Source organism: Podarcis tiliguerta, assembly GCF_965153285.1.
Source record: "Podarcis tiliguerta genome assembly, contig: HAP1_SCAFFOLD_176, whole genome shotgun sequence".
NCBI lineage: Eukaryota > Metazoa > Chordata > Lepidosauria > Squamata > Lacertidae > Podarcis > Podarcis tiliguerta.
In genome coordinates this window covers 1-27199 of record NW_028148613.1, presented here as the reverse complement: position 1 = coordinate 27199, position 27199 = coordinate 1, and the positions used below count along the sequence as shown (strand labels likewise).

The 27199-nt window shown below is 44.0% G+C and overlaps 1 long non-coding RNA gene across 2 annotated transcripts in view; it reads right to left on the bottom strand.

Annotated features, from left to right (window-relative positions):
• Positions 1-25723, bottom strand: part of LOC310669975 — a 40639-nt gene extending 14916 nt beyond the window's left edge. Inside the window, exons 1-2 of one of the 2 annotated variants that reach the window (XR_014507467.1) lie at positions 25695-25723; positions 24216-24348 (exon numbers count right to left, since the gene is read on the bottom strand). This is a non-coding gene — a long non-coding RNA (uncharacterized lncRNA). Of the gene's footprint in view, positions 1-24215; positions 24468-25694 lie in introns of those variants that run through there. The other variant, XR_014507468.1, reaches the window with a different exon arrangement.
• Between the last annotated feature and the right edge of the window lie 1476 nt (positions 25724-27199).

Here is a 27199-nt window from a genome sequence, read left to right as displayed (position 1 = left end):
GGGGTGTACGAGACATCCATATCTTTCTGGTATAATTCCTCTGTGTATTCTTGCCACCTCTTCTTGATGTCTTCTGCTTCTGTTAGGTCCTTACCACTTTTGTCCTTTATTATGGTAATCTTTGAACGAAATGTTCCTTTCATATCTCCAATTTTCTTGAACAGATCTCTGGTTCTTCCCATTCTGTTGTTTTCCTCTATTTCTTTGCATTGCTCATTTAAGAAGGCCTTCTTGTCTCTCCTTGCTATTTTTTGGAATTCTGCATTCAATTTCCTGTATCTTTCTCTATCACCCTCACATTTTGCTTGCCTTCTCTCCTCCGCTATTTGTAAGGCCTCATTGGACAGCCACTTTGCTTTCTTGCATTTCCTTTTCATTGGGATGGTTTTCGTTGCTGCCTCCTGTATAATGTTTCGAGCCTCCATCCATAGTTCTTCAGGCACTCTGTCCAGCAATTCTAAATCCTTAAACCTGTTCCTCACTTCCACTGTGTATTCATAAGGGATTTGGTTTAGATTGTACCTTACCGGCCCAGTTGTTTTTCCTACTTTCTTCAGTTTAAGCTTGAATTTTGCTATAAGAAGCTGATGATCTGAGCCACAGTCAGCTCCAGGTCTTGTTTTTGCTGACTGTATAGAGCTTCTCCATCTTTGGCTGCAGAGAATATAATCAATCTGATTTCGATGCTGCCCATCTGGTGATGTCCATGTGTAGAGTCGTCTCTTGTGTTGTTGGAAAAGAGTGTTTGTGATGACCAGCTTGTTCTCTTGACAGAACTCTATTAGCCTTTGCCCTGCTTCGTTTTGAATTCCAAGACCAAATTTGCCAGTTGTTCCTTTTATCTCTTGATTCCCTACTTTAGCATTCCAATCCCCTATAATGAGAAGAACATCCTTCTTTGGTGTCACTTCTATAAGGTGTTGTAAGTCTTCATAGAATTGGTCAATTTCAGTTTATTCAGCACCAGTAGTTGGTGCATAAACTTGGATTACTGTGATGTTAAAAGGTCTGCCTTGGATTCGTATCGAGATAATTCTATCATTTTTGAGATTGCATCCCAGTACAGCTTTCGCCACTCTTTTGTTGACTATGAGGGCCACTCCATTTCTTTTACGGGTTTCTTGCCCACAGTAGTAGATATGATAGTCATCCGAACTGAATTTGCCCATTCCCGTCCATTTTAGTTCACTGATGCCCAGGATGTCAATGTTTATTCTTGCCATCTCATTTTTGACCACATCCAACTTACCCAGGTTCATGGTTCTTACATTCCAGGTTCCTATGCAATATTTTTCTTTACAGCATTGGACTTTCCTTTCGCTTCCATGCATATCCGCAACTGAGCGTCCTTTCGGCTTTGGCCCAGCCGCTTCATCAGCTCTGGATCTACTTGTACTTCCCCAGTAGCATGTTGGACGCCTTCTGACCTGAGGGGCTCATCTTCCAGCATCATAACTTTTATATACCTGTTGTCTTTGTCCATGGAGTTTTCTTGGCAGGGATACTGGAGTGGCTTGCCGATTCCTGCTCCAGGTGGATCACGTTTGGTCAAAACTCTCCACTATGACCTGTTCATCTTGGGTGCCCTGCTCGGCATAGTTCATAGCTTCTCTGAGTTCTTCAAGCCCCTTCGCCACGGCAAGGCAGTGATCCATGAAGGGGGAAAATAAGGGACCAGCAGCCAAAATAAGGGACCTGCAGCCTCACCTGGTCCAGGCACTCCAGTCTTCCTGTCCTCCTGCAGTCTGGTCAAACTCATGCTGGTAGATTCGAGAACACTGTCCAACCAACTTTGTAACCAGAGGTTCAACTGAATAGCATCTGAATCACATGCACCACAAGGCCTATGCAGCCTCAACTTAAGATGGCTCCCCGGCCTCGCTTTGCACTGCAAAGTTTACAGCAGCACGTGCAACAAAATGGCGTCCAGCATTCAAAAAAGCATTCAAAAAACTCCTCCGCTTGCATTAACTAGCCACACACAAGGCATGCAAGCTCCATCCCCCAGTCGTTCTTCGACTTCTTATTGGGTGAGCAACACAGCCAAGAAACACAGTTGGAGCCTCCCTCCTCCCTGGCCGGCAGGGAGGGAGGGAGCGGAGCTGCTTCCTTTGAAATTTAAGGGACATCATTTAAGGGACATTTAAGGGACATCCATCAATAAGGGACAGCAGCGGGACATGGCGCTGGCATAAGTGACTGTCCCTTCCAATAAGGGACACTTGACAGCTATGTCTCCGCCACTGGCAGAAGCAGCAGGGCAGGAGGGGCACCCAGGGGCCTTCTGCCTGGTTGGGGGCTTCTGCCACCTGAAGCAGCATCTTCACCTGCCTCAAGGCTCTGGGATCAGCCCTGTCTTTCGTTGCTTTGCTCTGGGAGGTTTTGCCAATCCTTCAATCACATGGTATTTGATTGTTTAGACTAATATTCAGTTTCATCTATTGTTTATCTCAGTGGAAAGGGGTCACCATAACTGTCCATCCTAAAACTTCAATAGCTGCTGGGCATTTGCTCACTGTGATCTTCTCCCCTCCATCTTGTTTGAATAGCTGAGGATTAAAAGGTAAATGTAAAGGACCCCTGACAGTTAAGTCCAGTTAAAAGAGGAAAAAGGATGATGATGATGATGATTGCAAGAATGAGAAAAAGGACAAGAGACCATGTGAAGATTGCCCTTCCTTCAAGTAAGCAAAGAGTCCATCATTTCACCTTTGAAATCTCCTTGCCCTGCATGTCCCACTCAACCTCTTCAATCGGTGGACTTGAATTTTCTTTTTCTTTTTGGAAGAACTGTTTGAAGCTATTACTACTACCAGTGCTATTTCCGGGGGGGGGGGGGGGATGCAGGACTGACTGAATGCAGGAATGCCGTTCCAGAGGCACGTGATTTTGGCAACATTCTCTTCCACGTCAGCCTAAGTCACAACGTCCCAAAGAAATAACAATTATGGGAACAATTAGGGGTCTGCATACCCCTAAACATTTTGTGAATCTAAGTTTGGCCAGTATTTCAACATGAGTAGGAAAATAAGAGTAACCCTAAACATTTTTTTAGCGGGGGGGGGAGCACTGACAGCTACTAAGAATAATCGTTGTGGGAAGCAAGCGTGGGAAAAGAGCCCTTCCTTCAGGTAACCGCAAGGGTCCAGCAATGTGGTGGGGACAGGTGAGGGGTGAGTCATTTACCTGAGGGATACATCCCCCTAGCACTGCCTATGTTGGGTATCGCATCCTCCTCATAAATGTTTATTTGATTCAAGCTATCTAGCTCTGAAACATGAATACAGCACATCTGAATGTTTGTGATTTTACTTCTGTGGAAACTGCGATGCCTGACCGAATGCAGGAGTGCTTTTCCAGAGGCACGTGATTTTGGCAACGTTCTCGTCCACGTCAGCCTAGGTCACAATGTCCCAAAGAAATTACAATTATGAAATCTGCTTCTTCCTACCTGCCCTCTCTTGGCAAGCTTTGGGGCTCCATTAGCTTAAAAGCCAGCATTGGGCTTTGCCACCACAATTCATCCTGAGCCATGAAGATCCTTCACCTGTGCTTGGCAGTTCTCTGTTTGCTGCTCCTGGCTTCCCCAGGTAAGGGATGGAGATGAAGAAGACAGAGGGACACCTGCCAGCTTATTATGGGGTGGAAGAGGGAGAGGAGTACAGTTGCTGTTCTGTGGCCTTGCAAAGGAAGCTCACTTTTCTTGCTAGAGATGTTTCTTTGGTGGTAAATTTTGTATAAAAATGTATATATCAGACAAAATTGCCTACAAAGGTGCATCTATTAGGGGATATGTGCACTGTGTTGCTGAATTTCCCCCATTATGCCCATAATTGCTATGCAATTTCCCCTATTATAACCTATATTTTCCTGCTATTGTCATGAAATTACACTTTTTCATGTACATTTTTAAAACACATTACTTTGAGGGAGAGCTGCCTTTGAGAGGACGGCTGTGCTTTGATGTTCACATGTTGACTTCATTATGGCACAGGAATATAAGGAAAAGGGGATGTGGGGGGCCCTGTGGTTTAAACCCTCCACTCACGAGCAAATATCTGGAGAAGCACATTTACCATTTCTTCTTGTGAATGTAGCAAGTGTGGTAAACACCAGTGGCCACTGGCAGGGGTGGGGGTGGGGGGTAGGTGTTGGGATGCCACAGCACCCAGAGAGTCACAGAGCCACTCCTGTTCAAAGGGCTGTGGAGTTGTTCCTCTCTTTCATCCAGTTGTGAATTAACTTTCTTCTCCCCACTTATGTTTGTTTCTCTCTTTGCACAGGATCTGCACAGGACCAGGAACCTAAGAATCCTAGGCAGTGCCATCGTGCCAATGGCCGTTGCTTCCGTCACCGTTGTCCCGATACTGATGAAAGAATTGGAAGTTGTACTTATCATCCCTGTTGCAGAAGGTAATTTCAGGTGACCAAATGAGAATTACACCTCCTGCCCCTCTCCCATTACCCTCTGGATTGATCATTTTAAGTACCCAATGCAGAGTCTCCTAAATTGATCATCCTTTGCCTGCAAGCACAATTGCTCCATTGCAAAAATAAAAATAAAAATACTTATGCCATAATCAGCCAAGGGTGGCACAACCCATTTTGCCGCTTGATGCAAAATGCTAATTGCTGCTTGGCCATTCTGCCGGCACGGCTCCTAAGCCCATCTACCTGCTCCTCCTGCCATGGCCTGATCTGCCACTAACACACACCATACCCTCTTAACTGCAGGCACAGAAGCGGAACTACCATTGTTGCCCATTTTAAGCAAGATGGTGCCAAGTTCTTTCACCACAAGCAGAACCAGCAAAGCAGGAGGGGCACCAATGGGTTTGCTGTCTGAGGGGCTTCTGCCACCAGGAGCAGGGTCCTCACCTGCCTCATGGCTGGTCCAGCTATCTTTGGCCCCTTTGCCCTGTGAGCTTATGCCAGTTCGACTTTGACAAATCCCTAAACCACACCAGATGGGCACATTTAATTTGTTGTGCAGCTTCATCCATTGTTTATCTCAGTGCCTAAGGGATGTCCATTCTGCAGCTTTAACAGATGCTGGGCACTTACTCTGTGTGGTGTCCTGCCCTCCACCATTTAAGATTACCTCAGTTTCACATCCCATACATTCCAAGCAAATCTCCCACTTTCAGTTCCAAGCAGCTTCATTCTTATTTTATCTTTTAAAGAAAGAACCTGAGGTAGTAGACTTTTGTCTTGGGACCTGGCAGAGAAATTAGCAACTGGACTGAAAGAACCCCAGGGTGCCAGTGTCTCTCGTGTTTCTCTAAACATTGTCACAAACAGGTGAGCAAGCTTCCTGTTTCCCCAGAACTCTTACTCAGGGCCACAAAGACAACAAATCCCTGCCGTGCATAACATCCAGTCTGCAGGAGAATATTGGAGACCTTGAAAGCTCCCTCACTATTTTGTGACCTATTTAATTGTACCTAGAAAAGGAAGTCCCCCAGGTGTAGGGGTGTCTGAGAGACTTCATTTAATTCTCATCGAAAGGTGAATCTTTGTAATTCGTAGTTTCTGGAAATGAAAAACTGAAACAGACCTATCCCTACCCAACGGTTTATTATCATGAAATCTTTCTTGTGGTCCAACATGCCTTGCTTTGTGTTTTCGTGTCTCAAATATGGTCACTTTGCTATGAAACTGAGTTAACTGTTGTCTTTTTGTTGCTGGTTTCTACGTTTTAGACGGTAGGAGTGATAGATGCCTTTGAAAAGTGGAAGATGCTCCCTCTCTTTGAGAGCCGCTGGATCCCGCTTGATCCCCAGCTAGGGACGTCTTCTCCAAAGCATCCAGATTGAAAAAGCAACATTTTCAAGGCTTACATGAGCTTGTGCCTTGCAATAAAAGCAGATCCAAAAGCCTTTTTGCCTCTGTTTTTCATTTCTAAGCATGAGTGTTCTTGCTAGTGAAGCCAAAATGGCACCCATGAGAAGGAGGTGTCAGCAGGCATGGTTGTGAAGAGGCCCAAAACGTCATTAGAAAGGAAGACTAAAAGGGGGTGAGGATCCCCCAAAACAGTCTAGTGAGGAGGACTGGGCCACAATGTGGAAAATGAAGAGTGACAAAATATGTAGGGTGGAATGGGAGGGAGATGAAATTCTGTTCAGATTCCCTTTAAATGGGAACTAATCTGAGTTGCGCTTTTTGAAAAAGTATGCCAATTGAAATATAGTCATCCTTCAAAATCCACAGGCGACCAGAGCAGGTCTGGAAGCGTCCTCTTATAGATTCTTGTCCCCTTCCCCGCACAGGATTGCAGGTTGGGAAGTGTGGTGATCACACAGGGTCTCCGGATGTTTCACCGTCTATTGATCCCTGTGCCACCACTTTATTTCTCGCTGCCACCACACAGGTCCTACCTGGTAAAATACTGAGTCCAGTCAGGGTTAAGTTGGAACATAATCTTCTGTTTATTTCTTGTAGTTTAACAAGCGTGTGGTTTCATAAACGGTCTCAGTGAATTACAATCATGGGGTGCCTATCCAGACCTATAACTTCTGCCACCTGCTCTTACTCACTAAACCACCTCTCAGATATTTACTTGTCTTCCTAGCCCCTAACTGTTCCTGACTCAGCTTATTTCGCTACACTAATTCAACCTACCCACAGACTAGCCCAATTCATCCCCACTCCAACCAACCACCCCACTCCCAACAAACTCCTCCCTTCGCCCCTCCCAGAGCTGGTTTTATAGTCCCTCTGACTCCACCCACTGGGTTCTGATTGGGTGACATGTTTAACTATTTCACCTCCAGCACTCTCATATGTTATCGTCACAGGAAATAGCCCAGGCTTTTGCAGAAATTAGCTCCACCAAGCCCACTCATTATAGTATATTAGGCATAATTGCATGCACATGTGCCTACCGGGAAGAATTCTTAATCCTAGGATCCCATGGCACCCAGTCTGGTGAGATAAGAGAATGCAAATAATGGCAATAACAATCACAAAAAATTATTATTTATACCCCACCCCACTGGCTGGGTTCCCCCAGCCACTCTGGGCGGCTTCCAACAGAATATTAAAATGCAATAAGCTATTAAACATTAAAAACTTCCCTAAACAAGGCTGCCTTCAGAAGTCTTCTAAAAGTTTGGTAGTTGTTTTTCTCTTTGACATCTGGTGGGAGGGCATTCCACAGGGCAGGTGCCACTATCGAGAAGGCCCTCCGCCTGTTCAGTTTCCCTTTAAATAGTAATCAAACTGAGTTGCGCTCATTTAAAAAGTACGCCAATTGAAATATAGTCATCCTTCCAAATTCACAGGTCTCTGATTTTGGGGTTATTAAGCTGACCAGACCAGATCTGGAAGTTTCCTCTTATAGATTCTAGGCCCCTCCAGCCACAGGATTACAGGATGGGAAGTAGCCCAGGCTTTTACAGAAACTAGCTCCACAAAGCCCACTCATTACAGTATATTAGGCATAATTGCAGGCACATGTGCCTACCAGGAAGAATTCTTCATCCTAGGATCCCATGGCATCCAGCCTGGTGAGATAAGAGAATGCACATCCATTCCTCTCTATGGCAACACTCTTTTAAGATGTGAATGGTGGGTACTTAGCTGAATGGCTATACAGTGGTACCTTGGTTCTCAACATAATCCGTTCCGGAAGTGCCTTCCAAAACCAAAGCGTTCCAAAACTAAGGTGCGTTTTCCCATAGAAATTAATAGAAAATGGATTAATCCATTCCAGACATTTAAAAACAACCCCTAAAGCATCAATTTAACATGAATTTTACTATCTCATGAGACCATTGATCCATGAAGTGAAAACAATCAACATATCAAATACCAAGTACCACATACCAAATTTGCTCTTAAATCATTTAAAAACACACAAACTTAATAAATTACACATAAACTATAGGATCTGAAATAAAGATACTAAGAAGTATGTTTCTGGAGTTCTGCAGACATCCTGACTACACTTAAGATGGGTGAGGTATAAATAGTAAAATTATTATTCATAATAAAACAGGATGTCCCTATTTTCATGGAAGAAATTTGGGAGGTTTTCTTAAGAACAGCAAGGAACCCTATATGGAGAAAACAATGGGGAGACTCCATCTGTTTCTCTTCCAGGTTAGCAGAGTTTGTAACCAGAAACGTTTCTAACCTCAAGCATTTGTAACTTGAGGTACCACTGTATTAAAATTATTATTCATAATAAAAAAGGATGTCTCTATTTCAATGGAAGCAATTTGAGAGGATTTCTTAAGAACAGGAAGGGACCCTATATGGAGAAAGCAATGGGGAGACTCCATCTGTTTCTCTTCTTCCAAGAATCACAAGAAGAATCCAATGCCCCCACCTCTTCCCCTTTGTTTCCTGCCCTGAAGGCCACAGCCTGCCAGCCTCTCTTGCCCATCTGTGCTCTGGCTGGCCTGCTTCTCCTTTGATCTCCTAGCATAGAGTTTGGAGGTGACTTCTAATCCTAAAGTCCTAAAGTCCAAGAGAGAGAAATGTGAGGAGGAGGAGGAAGATGTAAAGCTAAGGTGTATCAGCCTGAACAATAAAGAGATTCAGAGGTCCGCTGAGAATGGAGGAACCACACCATTCTAAGGGTGAATCTACACACAGGGGGAGAAATGTCGGGAAATCTACTGTTGAGACGTGGAACTGTCATTTCCCCAACTTGGCATACAGCCAGTGTTCTTGCCACCTCTGAAGCACATCTTTCATATGATGTATATGGTGTTCTTGATTCTCTTTTCAACATAAGGGCCTACGTGCTCCAGCCAATAATTCTGGTCCCTCAGGTCCCAGTGAGTGGATGGCAAAAGGGAAGCGTTTCTACGGAAATCTTCGTCATAAGTTAAAGCCGCGTTCTCCCCCGCTAGTGCAAATGCCCTTCTCACATGCGCCATGTATGCGATGAGGTGCATTGTATGTTTGGGATAAGCCGCCAAAACTAACCCATAAAAACCTGGTACCCATCTAACCAATTTTCGGAAGTGCGCTCGGCCCGAGGGGTTCTATATCTCCGTTTCCCATATAAACGCCTCTTATCCCCTTTCCCTGTCATTTTAGTCGGGGGGAAGAGGGTAAATATTAACACAGGACGTAAAGTGGCAGCAAGGCTAATATTGAAAAGAAACGGCCCCTTAATTCCCGCCCCACCTTGGAAACAGGGAATGCAAAGAAAAAGGGAGGGCACTTGGTGAGAGACCAGTTATAATGCTACACTACGCTTGGCGAAAGAGCCACTGGGGCTTGGGCAGTCAATAATTATTTGGCAGAGCCACGCTGTGGAGCGTTAGAGTAGACTGAAAGCAAGCCGCCCCTTCGAGCCTCTGTTTAAGCTGCTTATAAGACACACCAGCAAGCAAACAACACAGCCGCAAAAGGCAACCCCCCAGCACTGCAACATCCTCCCCCTTTACAACAAAGCAATGCTAGGTAAAAAGCACGACTGTAAAACCAGCAACAAACGCACACACCTCTGGCGAGCGCTGCAGCAGCCCGCAAATGGCGTGCCCGACTCCGGGGAAGTAATCAAGGCCCAGGGGCTAACTGTCCAGCACTTGGGGGGAGGCCCAACTCGGCAGAGCACAAAGGAGGGAGGGAGACGAGGGGGTGGCTTTTTCCTGGGAATTCCACGTCGCGCAGCGGGGAAGAGGCGTCCGAACGGTAGGAGAAAAGTGAAAAAAACCCAGCCCAAAACACAGGGAACGGGGGGGGGGAGAACACAGCCGCTAATGAAGCCTCAGGCAGCTATTTGGGCGGGCGGATGGAGCTCTCGCAGTGAGGGTTTGGCGGGCGAGGAGTCAGCCGCCGTGGGGTATGATCCGCTCCTAGTCCCTCTTGCCGATCCGCGTGCTGCACGAATCAACCTACAGAAAAACAACTGAAGCAGAGCTCTGAAGCTCTGTAGCCAATTATCTTCGGGGACGTGTTCCTGGCGAAGGTGCCGGGCCCCTGAGAGTTGCTATGGTTCAGATGAAATCACTCTCCTTTCTTCCGCTCAGCCGGCTAAGAACGAGGAAAACCTAGGGGGAAACAACCAAAGGATTAAGCAAGCGGACAAGCACACACGAGGACCGGGGGGGGGGGGGAACCTTACCAGCTGAGCGGTCTCCGGGAGCAAAAAAAAACCTGGCTAGCTGCAGTGCAGGAATGAGGGAGACCCTCGGCCGCACCAGACCTAAATGCAGCAGCTGACCCGGGGATGAGGCATCCGAGGATTCCCTGGTATCACGTGGGGGCTTAAGCCAGCCCCCGTGAGTGTGGGGAGGGGTGTGAAGCCCGAACCACACCTCCTCCCTAGCTCGGAAGTGGCTTTCTCTGAATAAATCAAAATGTTATAAAAACAGTCCACCAGGACTCTGAGTATGTAGCTGATGAAATCTTGGAACGTTGCTGCTCCTGACTGGAATGCAAAGGGCATGACAAAATACTTGAAGCTGCCATACCTGGTGGAAAATATAGTTTTCCACTCACCTCCCTCTCTGATTCAAATTGAGTTATACTCCCCACTCAAATCCAACTTCATGAAAACTTTCGCTGGCCTCATCCTTTCCAACAAATCCCCAATCTGTGGTAGAGGATAGTGGTTTGTCAACATTATTTTGTTCACCTTCCTAGAGCCCAGACACATCCTCAATTCAGCAGCATTTCACTTTTTTTTATGAACAGCGACACTTGGTTCCTTCAAAGTTCTTGCCAGGTTCTTCTCCAGAAGTTTCCTCAAACTTGCCAGCTCTACTTCTGACATTGAATAGAGGTGACTTGTGGGGAAATTACTGTAAACGTGCAGACTAATCAATAGTTAATCATGACAAGCATCCTAAAGTTTTCCAAATTGTATGTACAAGTTGATAATAATTTATATGATTCCAATATACAGTGGTACCTCAGGTTACAAACTTAATTCATTCCGGAGCTGGGTCCTCTCTTTTCCCCTTTTTGAAAATAGGGACAACATTTGCCCTCCTCCAGTCTGGCGGGACTTTGCCTGTTCTCCAGGAATTCTCAAAGGTGACTGCCAGTGGTTCTGAGATCACATCTGCCAGTTCTTTTAATACTGGAGAGGAAGAAGACAGAGGGACATCTGCCAGCCTATTATGGGGTGGAAGAGGGAGAGGTGTACAGTTGCTGTTCTGTGGCCTTGCAAAGGAAGCTCACTTTCCTTGCTAGAGACGTTTGTTTAGTGGTAAATTTTGCATAAAAATGTATATATCAGACAAAATTGCCTACAAAGGTGCATCTATCTGTTGCTAAATTTCCCCCATTATGCCCAAAACTACTATGCAATTTCCCCTATTATAACCTATATTTTCATGTTATTGTCATGAAATTACACTTTTTCAGGTACATTTTTTAAACACATTACTTGGAGAGAGAGCTGCCTTTGAGAGAACGGCTGTGCTTTGATGTTCACATGTAGACTTCATTATGGCACAGGAATATAAGGAAAAACGGACGCGGGTGGCCCTCTGATTTAATCTACTGAGCCTTTTGGGCTTGCTGATCAGAAGGTTGGCGGTTTGAATCCCCACGACGGGGTGAGCTCCCATTGCTCGGTCGCAGCTCCTGCCCACCTAGCAATTTGACAGCACATCAAAGTGAAGGTAGATAAATAGGTACCACTCTGGTGGGAAGGTAAACAGCACTTTTTGTGTCCTGCTCTGGTTCACCAGAAGCAGCTTAGTCATGCTGGCCACATGACCAGGAAGATGTCTGCGGACAAACGCTGGCTCCCTCAGCCTGTAAAGTGGGATGAGCGCACAACCCCAGAGTTGTCTGCAACTGGACTTTCCCCAGAACTCTTCCTCAGGGCCACAAAGGCAACAAATCCCTGCCGTGCATAACATCCAGTCTGCAGGAGAATATTGGAGAGCTTGAAAGCTCCCTCACTATTTCATGACATATTTAATTGTACCTAGAAAAGTCCCCCAGGGGTATGGATGGGCTAGAGACTGCATTTAATTCTCATCGAAAGGTGAAGTTATATAACGCATAGTTTCTGGAAATGAAAAACTGAAACAGACCTATCCCTACTCAATGGTTTATTATCATGAAATCTTTCTTGTGGTCCAACATGCCTTGCTTTGTATTTTCGTGTCTCAAACATGGTCACTTTGCTATGAAACTGAGTTAACTGTTGTCTTTTTGTTGCTGGTTTCTACGTTTTAGACGGGAGGAGTGATAGATGCCTTTGAAAGTGGAAGATGCTCCCTCTCTTTGAGAACTGCTGGATCCCGCTTGATCCCCAGCTGGGGACTTCTTCTCCAAAGCATCCAGATTGAAAAAAAGCAACATTTTCAAGGCTTACATGAGCTTGTGCCTTGCAAAAAAGGCAGATCCAAAAGCCTTTTCCCTCCGTTTTTCATTTCTAAGCATGAGTGTTCTTGCTAGTGAAGCCAAAATGGCACCTTACGTCCATGAGAAGGAGGTGTCAGCTGCATATGATGAACACCCAGGCCAAACCACCTGATGATCTCTCCCAGCTGCTGAATGTAGATGTTGAAAACATCTGCCCTCAGATCTGTGGACCAGACCCAGAGGCAGGGATAGTCCTCAAACAACGACTAAACCTGCCTCTTCGGTAATGACATAGTCTGGTCTTAGCGTAACTCCTCCTCCTACCCCTAATCACTGAGATTGGTCCTCCCAGTGCATCCTCCCTCCCCCCCGTGGAACCTGCCCCAGCCATTTTGTTGGATGGTCTGCCCCCGCCACTTAATGGATCCAAATGTTTTCCAGAGATTGGCAGGGGATGCTTTATCTCATGTTGATGGCCTTTCAGCTGATTGCCTGGTGGCCCACTGGAATGTGGCGTTAAACAGGGCTATTGACTTTTTAGCTGTGAAACGCCCTCTCCAATTGCATGGTTTTCCACAGATCTGAGGGCAATGAAACAATCGCTGAGATGGCTAAAGCGCCGACTTCCTGGTTTGGATCGCAAGCAGCAGGGAGCGCAGAGAAGCAGCTGAAGGGCTTCTCCGAGATACACGGGGGCTTGGGGGCAACGCAAGGGCACTGCGACCTCCAAAATCTCAAGGGAGGCCCCCTTGAGGGATAAGCTGACCAGCGGCGTTGGAGTAGCCCCGACGTTTTTTTCGGGGGTTTTTAAAAGAGGACTCGAGAACGACGGGACTGAGAAATGCAAAGGGTAAGCTCTGCGGACCCCGTGTGGTGATGCCTCTAGCTCCCACTGGAAAAGCGACAAACCTCCGTAACTTTAAGAACAGAACCCTTAGTGTTTTTGGAGTAATTTGTGGCTAAAAATTTGGGCTATACACTAAGTGAACTCTGAATGTAAAAGGATTTAAATGAGGAACCCGCACTGCTTTTCGGCGTGAAAATGGCGTAGCAAACAGAGCCGTAGGAGTGAAGAAAGGAAGAAAGGAAGTGATTAGTCTCCTGCTGTGGAAACAACAGAGGGAAAGCCCTCAACAATTTGCAGTGAGGCAAAGGAAACTAAATAACATAAACATAACAAAGAAGACCTTTAGAAACTTTGTATTTTTTCTGGGGAAACCTTTAAGAGAAAAGAGAAAGAACTGAACAGAGTGGCTACAAAGAGTGAAACACTTCAGAGCCTTAATTCTTAAGACTGAGATACAGGGGGTAGGAAGAGAGAGGAAAGAAGATAAAATAAAATAAAGATAAAATAAAATAAAATACAAATGCCTTAGATTAGATATTAAATAATAATTCCCATTTGTCTGTTTCTCTCTGCTCTAAATCCTGAACCCTCTATGTTACAGTCTGGAAATTGAGAAACAGGAGTGTTTATTGGTTCCTGCCTCTCCTTTTTTTCATTGCAAACCTTAATTATTGGACTTTAACCCCCCGCTATTAAAGAACTGTGATGTTTTGTTTTGTTTTATTGGATTTTCACTTTCTTTCTCTGAGCTACCAGGAACCCCATGAACTGAATTTATAGGACTATACACATATCCTTACTTGGATATTTATTCTCTTCTGTTTTAGTGTTGGGATTAAATTAAGAACACCCCGGACTTTCAAGGTTGGAGCTTTTTGAAATCATTTAAGAAGAGGCACATTTAGACCATGGGGGTATATACCCCCCCCCCCAGCAATCAGATTGATTTTGGACTCTTGGGTCCCTCTTTAATATAACTCATATTGGATTAAGCCAGCAAGTGGCTGAAGAGCATAGAACGTAGAACTTAAAATAAACTGCATTCTTCTTTTTACCTCCTCTTTTTTTTTTTCCCAGAGGCTTAACTGTCTGGAAACTACTAGCACGCACATTAAGGACTACGCCTAAATTTCTGTTTTCTTTTTTGCCCACCCATTGCTTCCTTCTCCATGGACTGTGTTGGTGCGATTTGCCCCTTTTTGGACACAGAAGGAATCGTTTCTTCTCAGACCGATCTCTAAAATATTGATCCCCTCTCCTGATAAAACATTTGAATTGGATTAAGCTAATCAAGTGGCTGAAGATCAAGCAAAAGAAAGAAGAAGAAGCCATCATTTAAAATAAGAATATATATTTCAAGATATGTGCTAAAACTTTACTTTCTTAGTGGCCATTTTATACAAACTTTTCTTTATAAGATTAATACCCTACTAATGGTCTTTACATAAGGTCCTTTTTCAGTGCATAAATAATAATTCTCTGATGAATGTATTATTGAATTAATTTGAAATAACCTGTACTAACTGGAATTTACTGCGGACCTTACCTACATTTAGAGTTTACAGATTGTAAATTTAGAGATTGAGATTTGGGTTTGGGGAAAATAATTGGCAACTTCTGGGAAGCCAACTGGTATTTGGGACTTTATTTGGAGTTGGAAACCTTATAAGTTAATACTGTTTCAGAACTATATTATATGTTCCTCTTTTTTTTAATTCATGAAAAGGCTGTTGAATATATTGCCGGATAATTAATTAAAATTGGTAAAGATTATGCGCCCTCTAGGGGAGAGAATAAATATTACAAGAAATTTAATATTAAAAGGTGTGAGGGAAGAGATGGCTGGGAAGAATGGGAAAAAGATAGGAGGAACACCATCTGACAGGAGAGCATCCCGACAAGAAGAAATAAAGGATTTAGATATCTTATGGCAAAAAATAAAGGAAGAATTCAAACAGAGTGAAATACACATGGAGGAAAAGCTAGGAGAGATGCATGAGTTGATAGATAAGAAAATAGAGGGAGCAGTAGGAGAATTGTCAAATAAAATTAAAGACTTGACTGTTCGATCAAAGACTATGGAGGAAACAAGCAAAAAAATACAAAAAGATATGAAAGAACAAAAGAAGGAGACAGATAGGATAAAAGATGAAATAGGAGAACTGAATAGAAATAAAGACCAAATCTTGGATAATTTAGCAATGATTGAAATGAAACAGAAACAACTAAATTTAAAATTTAGAGGAGTAGGAGAAGAGACAAATGAGAATATAAAAGAAAAAATGACAAAAGAGCTAGGGAAATGGTTAGAATTGAAAGAGGAGGAGGTTGCCTATCAAATTGTAAATGCCTTCAGGATCAAAATAAGGTCTACACAAGTAAAATTGAGAAAAGTCCCAGGAGACTGCTTAGTTATATTTAATTCAATGGAATTCAAAAACATGATATTAAGAACAAGTTATCAAAAGAAATTAATTATTGAAGGCAGGCCAATTATCATCTTTAAAGAAGTACCAATTAGACTCCTACGCAAAAGAGAAGGATATAAACAGGTAGTAAGTGTGTTAAAAAACAATGGTATACAACATAGATGGGAGTTCCCTGAGGGGATCTCCTTTTTCTATAAAGAAAAAAGATTTAGAATTACTGAGACCCAAGAAGTAAGGAAGTTTCTGCGCAGATACGAGAAAGAGCTTGGGAAAGCGGAGGTGAGATACGGAGGAAGAAACGAAGACCCAGAGGAGAGAAGAAGGAAAAAGGAGAAAGGAAAAGAACAGAAAAACAAAAGAAGGGAGGAAGAAGAAGAGGAAGAGGCGGAAGAAGAGGGAGTAGCTGAAGAAGAAGAAGAGGAAGAGGAACCAGAAAACAAAGCCACTCGAATTTAAATTATTGGTTATTTGTAGTTTGAAAAGTAAATACAATAATGAATCTGAAAATTCTGTCTTGGAATGTGAATGGACTGAATGAAAAAACCAAAAGGAATAAAATCGTGAATGTTTTGAAAAGAAAGAACCTTGATCTGATATGTATACAGGAGACACACATGACTAAAAAGCATAAACATATCCTCATAAATAAAAAATTAGGCGTTGAGTTTATAAACTCCATTGCCGGGAAAAAAAAGAGGGGTAGTGACATATGTCAAAGAAAAATGGGAACCCAAGTTAATTTGCAAAGATGATGAAGGAAGGATTTTGGGGGTTCAAATTAACTTTCAGGGTGAAAAACTCAACGTGATAAACATATATGCCCCGAACCTGAATAAATTGGAGTTCTTTAAGAAACTGGAACAAATACTATTGGAGTTAGAGTGTAACAAGACAATATTACTGGGTGATTTTAATGGAGTACCGGCACCAGAAATAGATAGACAATCAGAAAAGAAAAAAGGTAATCAAGGGAAGCTGCCAAGATCCTTCAACAACTTAGAGGAAAATTTAGATCTAGTAGACATTTGGAGATATAAACACCCAATTGAGAAGCAATTCACCTTCTTCTCAGAGCCACATAAGAGCTGGGGCAGAATTGATCAAATCTGGATCTCAAGAGAACTCACATTAAGAACATCTAAGTGTGAAATCCAACCTAGAACTCTATCCGATCATAACTCAATAGTCTTCGAAATAAAATACTATAAAACATTAGAAAACCAACTAACGCCAGTGTTATGTGATCTTATGAATAACATACTAAGAGGAGGTAAGATACCAGAAACGTGGAAAGAGGCCCATATTACGATGATCCCTAACCGGACACGGACAAATTAAATATCAAAAACTATAGGCCTATATCATTATTAAATAACGACTATAAAATTTTTGCAGAAGTGATGGCAAACAGACTGAAAAAGTGCTTAGTAAATTTAATACACAAAGATCAAGCAGGATTCCTCCCAAACACGTTTCTCAAAGATAATGTGAGGCATATCATAAACATCATAGAATATCTGGAGTGTAAGAATGAGGTACCTGCGGCGCTGAAGGCGTTCGATAATGTCTCATGGTTGTTCTTGTTAAAAAGCATGGAGAAAGCAGGGCTAGAAGGTGAATTTATGGAAGGGATTAAATCGATCTATTCAAACCAATCGGCCAAACTGATTATAAATAACAATTTAACAAATTCATTTAAAATTGAAAAAGGAACAAGACAGGGATGCCCTCTATCCCCGCTTTTATTCATTATGGGATTGGAGGTAATAACGAATAAGATTAGAGCAACATCAGAGATTAGAGGGATCAAAATAGGAATGAAAGAATACAAACTAAAAGCATATGCAGATGATATGGTGCTATCTCTGGAAGAACCGCAGAAGAGTGTTAGTAAAGCCTTGGAGTTATTAGAAGAATATGGCAAGCTGTCCGGTTTCAAGTTAAATAAATTAAAGACAAAAATGTTGACTAAAAATTTGGAAAAAGACGAAAGAGAAAATCTGGAGACACAGAACGGAATTAAGGTGGCTAAAAAAATAAAATATTTAGGAATCTGGCTAACAACAAAAAATATAAATCTAATTCAAGATAATTATCTCACAACATGGAAGGAGATCAAAAAAGATCTAGATACGTGGAACAGAGTAAAACTTTCATGGATGGGAAGGATGGCGGCCATAAAAATGAACATACTCCCAAGAATGATATTTTTGTTCCAAAACATCCCTGTGATTAGAGGCTCCTCAATGTTTAAAGATTGGCAAAGAACTCTTTCGAAATTTATATGGAATGGGAAGAGACCGAGAATCAGATTCAAATTACTAACAGATCGGAAAGAAAGAGGGGGCTTCTCGGTTCCTAACCTGAAGTTATACTTTGAGGCCTCCTGTCTCTGTTGGATCAGAGATTGGATAAGATTGGAAGATACGGACCTGCTAGACTTGGAAGGCTTCAACAACAGGTTCGGTTGGCATGCCTATCTGTGGCTAGATAAAGAAAAGGTACATAAAGGTTTTTCAAACCACATTATTAGAGGGCCACTATATGAAGTCTGGGAGAGAAATAAAAAACTTTTGGAATGGAAAACACCCTGGTGGTTATCCCCAATTGATATTCTAACAATCAAAAAAGTAAACATGGAAGGAGAAAGACTGACATATGAAGACCTACTGATAGGATCAGAGAGTGGATGGAAATTGAGGACATATGAGGAGTTGAAAGACAAGTTAACAGGCTGGCTGCAATTCCATCAAATAAATGCAGTTTGGAAGGAAGATAAAAAAGTAGGGATAAATGAGAAAAAATCTAAATTCCAGATAGAAATAATTGAAGGCAAATCCAAGTTATTATCTAAAATGTATAACATATTATTAGATTGGGATACTAAAGATGAAGAAATTAAGGAGGTCATGACAAAATGGGCAATGGACCTCGGACATAATATAGAATATGAAAAGTGGTCGAATTTATGGAATAGTGGAATGAAATTCACGGCATGTGTTTTACTTAGAGAAAATTTGGAAAAGATGATGTATAGGTGGCACATCACACCGGCAAAACTAGGGAAAATATACAAAACAGGAAACAAGGCTTGCTGGAAGTGTAAAATTAAAGAAGGTAATTTCTACCATATGTGGTGGACCTGTGAAACAATGAAGAAATTTTGGGAACTTATATATAATGAGTTAAAAAAAATACCTAGATACACCTTCCCTAAAAAGCCAGAGGCCTTCTTACTAGGAATAATTGGAGACGAAATCAAAAAACAAGATAAGACGTTTTTCCAATATGCTACGGCTGCTGCTAGAATATTAATTGCACAAAATTGGAAGAGCCCAAATATCCCAACAATCAGAGATTGGCAAGCAAAATTATATGAGTATGTTGAGTCAGCAAAAATGACACAAAAAATTAGAAACCAAAAAAATACAAAGTTAGTTAATGATTGGAAAAAATTTATGGTATACATTGAAGGTAACTACAGAGACTTAAAAACTATAGCAGGTTTGATATAAGTCTTACGACGCGCAAACAGTAACAATTAATAGCTGCAGAAAAAAGAAAGAACTTCTTATTAAGAAACCCAAAAACAGGAGGGTAGGAGGTCAAGGGAGGTGTAGGGAAAAGGTTTAAATATTTTAAAATATAATGTTTTAAGGAAAAGGACAAAAATGGTAATGAATGTCATTCCTGCGTTATGTACGGATATTGTTTATTAATCTGTTGATCTGTCTTGTTTTTTCTTTTTCTTTTTGATTTTTTTCTTTTTTTCCCTTTCTTAAGAGAAACTCAATAAAAAGAATTTAAAAAGAGAGAGAGAGAGATGGCTAGAGCGCCAGTGGTGGATAACTCATTCGGAAGCTGACCGGACACGCGTTAGAGCTCAATGTCGAGCCTACCAAGTGGCGGTAGCGATGGCAAAGAGGACTTTCTTCACCGCCTCTATTGTATCTGCAGAAAACAGCAGCAGGAGACTCTTTCAGGTGATTTGCAATTCAGCGGAACCACCTGCTACATCAGGGCCCAGTACGGGCCACATGATCTCCTGCAATGATTTTGCAAAGTTTTTTGCAGATAAAGTCACTCAGATTCAGGAAGAGGTAGACTCCACCGTGGGAGCAGGGCCAGGGCGGGAGAGTGCTAGAGTCCTGTCTAGTCAAGTTGCGTGGAATCAATTCCAATCTATTACCTCCGAGGATGTGGACAGGCTGCTTGGACGAGTGAAACCAACCACCTGTCTCATTGATCCTTGCCGATGGACTTCATGGGGTGGTGAATGCTTCTCTCTGTGAGGGAGCCTTCCCAGACCTGCTGAAAGAGGCGGTTATGAAACCGCTTCTTAAAAAACCATCTTTAGATGCTGCCAATATGGCCAACTATCATCCAGTCTGAAATCTTCCATTCTTGGGCAAGGTGATTGAGAGAGTGGTTGCTGAACAACTCCAGGCATGCCTGGAAGAAGCAGACCATTTGGATCCCTTCCAGTCAGGATTCAGGCCTCATCTTGGGACTGAAACGGCCTTGGTCGCACAGGTCTATGATCTCCGGCGGGTTAGGGACAAAGGTGAGAGCTGTTTCCTAGTTCTCCTGGATGTCTCAGTGGCTTTTGACACCATCAGCCATAACATATGTCTGGACCATCTCAAGGGGCTGGGAGCTGGGGCACTGTTATACAGTGGTTCTGCTCCTTCCTCCTGGGCCATGTTCAGAAAGTGGTGGTGGGGGATGAGTGTTCAGACCCCTGAGCTCTCACTTGTGGGGTGCCTCGGGGTTGTGTCCTCTCCCCCCTGCTTTTCAACATCTACATGCAGCCGCTGGGAGAGATCATCAGGGTGTTTGGGCTGGGTGTTCATCAGTATGCGGATGATACCCAGCTCTAACTCTCTTTCAAATCAGAACCAGTGAAGGCGGTGAAGGTCCTGTGTGAGTGTCTGGAGACGGTTGGAGGATGGACGGTGGCTAACAGATTGAGGTTGAATCCTGTCAAGACAGAAGTACTGTTTTCGGAGGGACAGAATATGGGCAGGTGTGGAAGACTCCCTGGCCCTGAATGGGTAACTGTGCCCTGAAGGACCAGGTGTGCAGCCTGGGAGTCATTCTGGACTCACAGCTGTGCATGGAGGAGCAGGTCAATTCTGTGTCCAGGGCAGCTGTTTACCAGCTCCATCTGGTATGCAGGCTGAGGCCCTAGCTGGCCAGAGACTGTCTCACCAGAGTGGTGCATGCTCTACTTATTTCTCACTTGGACTACTGCAGTGCGTTCTGTGTGGGCTACCTTTGAAGGTGATCTGGAAACTACAACTAATCCAGAATACAGCAGCTAGACTGGTGACTGGGAGCGGCTGCGAAAACCATTTAACACTGGTCTTGAAAGACCTACACTGGCTCCCAGTACATTTCCAAGCACAATTCAAAGTGTTGGTGTTCACCTTTAAAGCCCTAAACAGCCTTGGTCCAGCCGTGGTTCCCTCACTGCGAGAAGCCAAGTTACAGGGAAACAGGCGGAGGGCCTTCTCGGTAGTGGCACCTGCCCTGTGGAATGCCCTCCCACCAGATGTCAAAGAGAAAAACAACTACCAAACTTTTAGAAGACCTCTGAAGGCAGCCTTGTTTAGGGAAGTTTTTAATGTTTAATAGGTTATTGTATTTTAATATTCTGTTGGAAGCCGCCCAGAGGGGCTGGGGGAACCCAGCCAGTGGGTGGGGTATCAATAATAAATTGTTGTTGTTGTTGTTGTTCTTGTTCCTGTTCTTGTTCTTGTTATTATTTGCATTCTCTTATCTCACCAGACTGGGTGCCATGGGATCCTAGGATGAAGAATTCTTCCCGGTAGGCACATGTGCATGCAATTCAGCCTAATATACTATAATGAGTGGGCTTGTGGAGCTAATTTCTGCAAATCCTGGGCTATTTCCTGTGACGTTAACATAGGAGAGTGCTGGAGGTGAAATAGTTAAACATGTTACCCAATCAGAACCCAGGGGGTGGAGTCAGAGGGACTATAAAACCAGCTCTGGGAGGGGCGAAGGGAGGAGTTTGTTGGGAGTGGGGTGGTTGGTTGGAGTGGGGGTGAATTGGGCTAGTCTGTGGGTAGGTTGAATTAGTGTAGCGAAATAAGCTGAGTCAGGAACAGTTAGGCGCTAGGAAGACAAGTAAATATCTGAGAGGTGGTTTAGTGAGTAAGAGCAGGTAGCAGAAGTTATAGGTCTGGATAGGCATCTTTAATGGTTCTGGGGCTTGCTCGTGCGTAAGTTGTCGTTACTCCTGGCTAGGTTGCCTGGTTGAACCCTTTCTGTCTGGACAGCCCCAAGTTCCGTGGCTGCCTCAGTCGCTGGCAGAATCCGTCAGTGGGCGTTTCTTGAACCTCTTCCAGCATAAAATCTGTTTGACGCCCAGTCTTCTCCTACTTTGCCTGCGTGGAAGTCTTCTGCGCACAGTGGGTGTGGGCAGCGGAGTACTCGTGCCCTCTCCGCTAGTCTCAGGCGAGGAGTCCTGGAGCCACCTCTCCGATTCCCCCATCTCCCCCCCTTCTCCACTGGTGTTACGCTGATTTCCTTCCCCAGCGGATGGGCTACCTCTCTCCCTACTGGGACCCTCTCCGCCATCCCTCTGGAGCCTCCTCTCTGCCTCCAGCTCCGATGGCAGTTCCCTGACAGCACCCCATGATTGTAATTCACTGAGACTGTTTATGAAACCACACGCTTGTTAAACTGCAAGAAATAAACAGAAGTTTATGTTCCAACTTAACCCTGACTGGACTCAGTATTTTACCAGGTAGGGGCTGGGTGGTGGTAGCAAGAAATAAAGTGGTGGAACAGGGATCAATAGACGGCGAAATGTCCGGGGACCCTGTGTGATCAAAACACTTCCCAACCTGCAATCCTGTGGGGGGGGGAGGGGGCAAGAATCTTTAAGAGGAAGCTTCCAGACCTGGTCTGGTCAGTTCAATAATCCCAAAATTCAGACACCTGTGGATTTTGAAGGATGACTATATTTCTATTGGCATACTTTTTAAAAGAGTGCCACTCAGGTTTTGGGGGATGCTCACGCCCTTTTAGTCTTCCTTTCTAATGATGTTTTGGGCCTCTCCACAACCATGCCTGACACCTCCTTCTCATGGACGTAAAGTGCCATTTTGGCTTCACTAGCAATAACACTCATGTTTAGAAATGAAAAACAGAGGGGAAAAGGCTTTTGAATCTGCTTTTATTGCAAGGCACAAGCTCATGTGAGCCTTGAAAATGTTGCTTTTTCAATCTGGATGCTTTGGAGAAGAAGTCCCTAGCTGGGGATCAAGCGGGATCCAGCGGCTCTCAAAGAGAGGGAGCATCTTCCACTTTTCAAAGGCATCTATCACTCCTCCTATCTAAAACATAGAAACCAGCAACAAAAAGACAACAGTTAACTCGGTTTCATAGCAAAGTGACCATATTTGAGACACGAAAACACAAAGCAAGGCATGTTGGACCACAAGAAAGATTTCATGATAATAAACCATTGGGTAGGGATAGGTCTGTTTCAGTTTTTCATTTCCAGAAACTACGAATTACAAAGATTCACCTTTCGATGAGAATTGAATCCAATCTCTAGCCCATCCTTACCCCTGGGGGACTTACTTTTCTAGGTACAATTAAATATGTCACAGAATAGTGAGGGAGCTTTCAAGGTCTCCAATATTCTCCTGCAGACTGGATGTTATGCATGGCAGGGATTTGTTTTCTATGTGGCCCTGAGTAAGAGTTCTGGGTTAACAGGAAGCTGGCTCACAATTTTGTGACAATGTTTTGGAAACACGTGAGAACTGGCACCCTGGGGTTCAGTCAGTCCAGTTGCTAATTTCTCTGCCAGGTCCCAAGACAAAAGTCTACTGCCTCAGGTTCTTTCTTTAAAAGATAAAATAATAATGAATCTGCTTGGAATTGAAAGTGGGAGATTTGCCTGGAATGTATGGGATGTGAAACTGAGGTAATCTTAAATGGTGGAGGGCAGGACACCACACAGAGTAAGTGCCCAGCATCTGTTAAAGCTGCAGAATGGACATCCCTTAGGCACTGAGATAAACAATGGATGAAGCTGCACAACAAATTAAATGTGCCCATACGGTGTGGTTTAGGGATTTGTCAAAGGCGAACTGGCATAAGCTCACAGGGCAAAGGGGCCAAAGACAGCTGGACCAGCCATGAGGCAGGTGAGGACCCTGCTTCTGGTGGCAGAAGCCCCTCAGACAACAAACCCATTGGTGCTCCTCCTGCCCCGCTGGTTCTGCCTGTGGGCAAAGAACTCGGCACCATCTTGCTTAAAATGGGCAACAATGGTAGTTCCACATCTGTGCCTGCAGTTAACAGGGTATGGTGTGTGTTAGTGGCATATCAGGCCATGGCAGGAGGAGCAGGTAGATGGGCTTAGGAGCCGTGCCGGCAGAATGGCCAAGCAGCAATTAGCATTTTGCATCAAGCGGCAAAATGGGATGTGCCACCCTTGGCTGATTCTGGCATAGGTATTTTTATTTCTATTTTTGCAATGGAGCAATTGAGCTTGCAGGCAAAGGATGATCAGTTTAGGGGACTCTGCATTGGGTACTTAAAATGATCGATCCAGAGGGTAATGGGAGAGGGGTAGGAGGTGTAATTCTCATTTGGTCAGCTGAAATTACCTTCTGCAACAGGCATGTCTAGGACTACAACTTCCAATCCTTTCAAGAGTACCGGGACAACCTAAAGGGAAGCAAATACCATTGGCATGATAGCACTGCCTAGAATTCTTAGGTTCCTGGTCCTGTGCAGATCCTGTGCAAGGAGAGAAACAAACATAAATGGGGAGAAGGAAGTTAAATCACAATAGGATGAAAGAGAGGAACCACTCCACAGCCCTTTGAACAGGAGTGGCTCTGTGACTCTCTGGGTGCTGTGGCATCCCAACTCCTACCCCCCACCTCCACCCCTGCCACTGGCCACTGGTGTTTACCACCCTTGCTATATTCACAGGAAGAAAAGGTAAATGTGCTTATCCAGATATTTGCTCATGAGTGGAAGGTGTCAGTCCACGAAACACGACAGCAAGAAGTGAGGCACACATGGCTTATACATTATAGAGAAACTAAAGTGTGTAACTGAAGCCATCAGAGCCCCAAGGACTACCCAGAATAAAAGGCTCTATATTACATCAAGAAACATTTCCCACTAATTAGAAACCATATACCCCAAATTTATTGGCAGACCTGTGGAAGAGACAAATCAAATTTTTATTTTGTAAAACATATTCCATAAATTTGCATAGAATTCCATAAAATCTAACCAAACTGAGAGAAGAAGAGGTTCCTTTTGTTTTTCCTTACCAGTTTTACATGCAAAGCCATTTTCCTTATATTAAAAAAAGGTAAAGGACTGTTTTGACAGTTAAGTCCAGTTGCAGACAACTGGGGATGTGTGCTCATCCCACTTTACAGGCTGAGGGAGCCGGTGTTTGACCAGAGACAGCTTCCGGGTCATGTGGCCAGCATGACTAAGCTGTTTACCTTCCCACCAGAGCGGTACCTATTTATCTACTTGACTTCGATGTCCTTTCGAATTGCTAGGTTGGCAGGATCTGCGACCGAACAATGGGAGCTCACCCCACCGTGGGGATTCAAACCGCCAACCTTCTGATTGGCAAGCCCAGGAGGCTCAGTGGTTTAAACCACAGGGCCACCCGCGTCCCCTTTTCCTTATATTCCTGTGCCATAATGAAGTCAACATGTGAACATCAAAGCACAGCTGTCCTCTCAAAGGCAGCTCTCCCTCCAAGTAATGTGTTTAAAAAATGTACCAGAAAAAGTGTAAGTTCATGACAATAGGATGAAAATATAGGTTATAATAGGGGAAATTGCATAGCAGTTATGGGCATAATGGGGGAAATTCAGCAACACAGTGCATATTTTCCCTAGTAGACACACTTTGGTAGGCAATTTTGTCGCATATATACATTTTTTATGCAAAGAATTCCCACTAAAGAGATTACCACTAAACAAACGTCTCTAGAAAGAAAAGTGAGCTTCCTTTGCAAGGCCACAGAACAGCCACTGTACTCCTCTCCCTCTTCCACCCCATAATAGGCTGGCAGGTGTCCCTCTGTCTTCTTCCTCTCCATCCCTTACCTGGGAAAGCCAGGAGCAGCAAAGAGAGAACAGCCAAGCACAGGTGAAGGATCTTCATGGCTCAGGTTGAATTGTGGTGGCAAAGCCCAATGCTGGCTTTTAAGCTAATGGAGCCCCAAAGCTTGCCAAGAGAGGGCAGGTAGGGAGAAGAAGATTTCATAATTGTAATTTCTTTGGGACGTTGTGACCTAGGCTGACGTGGACGAGAACGTTGCCAAAATCACGTGCCTCTGGAAAAGCACTCCTGAAACATTTATGAGGAGGATGCAATGCCCCACATAGGCAGTGCCAGGGGGATGTATCCCTCAGGTAAATGACTCACCCCTCACCTGTCCCCATCGCATTGCTGGACCCTTGCAGTTACCTGAAGGAAGGGCACTTTTCACATGCTCGCCTCCCACAATAATTATTCTTAGTAGTAGCCTGTGCTCCCCCCCCCCTAAAAAATGTTTAGGGTTACTCTCATTTTCCTACTCATGTTGAAATACTGCTCCTCAATATGGCCAAACCTCGATTCACAAAATGTTTAGGGGTATGCGGACCCCTGCATCCCCCCTGGAAATAGCACTGGTAGTAGTAATAGCTTCAAACAGTTCTTCCAGAAAAAAGAGATTCAAGTCCATTGATTGAAGAGGTTGAGTGGGACATGCAGGGCAAGGAGATTTCAAAGGTGAAATGATGGACTCTTTGCTTACTTGAAGGTAAGGGCAATCTTCACATGCTCTCTTGTCCTTTTTCTCATTCTTGCAATCATCATCATCATCCTTTTTCTCAAACACCTTTTTCTAACTAGACTCAATGGAACTTACAAAAATATTTTCAAACGGGAGGGGCTCTGCTTCTCTGCTCGCTCCACCTGCCATGTTCCACTCTGCACCCCATCATAACTGGCCAACCTGTCCTTTCCTTTCTCCTTTCCACCCTAGAATATGACTAAGCCCCCTTTCCCCCTTCCCACCCCTGTTTCTGAAGCCAATTCACTCTTCTGTCCTGCGCTCCATGGAGTGGCTGTTATTTGTGGCTAAAGATCAGGGGTGATGGGATCTCCAGATCAGAAACATCCAAAGGCCAATGAGTTAATCTTCTCTGCTTTGAGGTTTCATTTGAGCTTTGATGCTCAGGCCTGGTGCTTTCATGAGCAAGGTGCTTGGAACTGAATGTGGAACACATTGCAAGGAATATATGGAACCTTATCCTCAGCTAACGGACGTGGGTGGCGCTGTGGTCTAAACCACTGAGCCTTGGGCTTGCCAATCAAAAAGTTGGCAATTCAAATCCCCGCTACAGGGTGAGCACCCATTGTTCGGTCCCAGCTCCTGGCAACCTAGCAGTTCAGAAGAACGTCAAAGTGCAAGTAGATAAATAGGTACCGCTCCGGCTTAAAGGTAAACGGCGTTTCTGTGTGCTGCTCTGATGTCGCCAGAAGCGGCTTAGTCATGCTGGCCACATGAACCAGAAAAACTGTCTGCGGACCAACATCAGCTCCCTCGGCCAGTAAAGCGAGA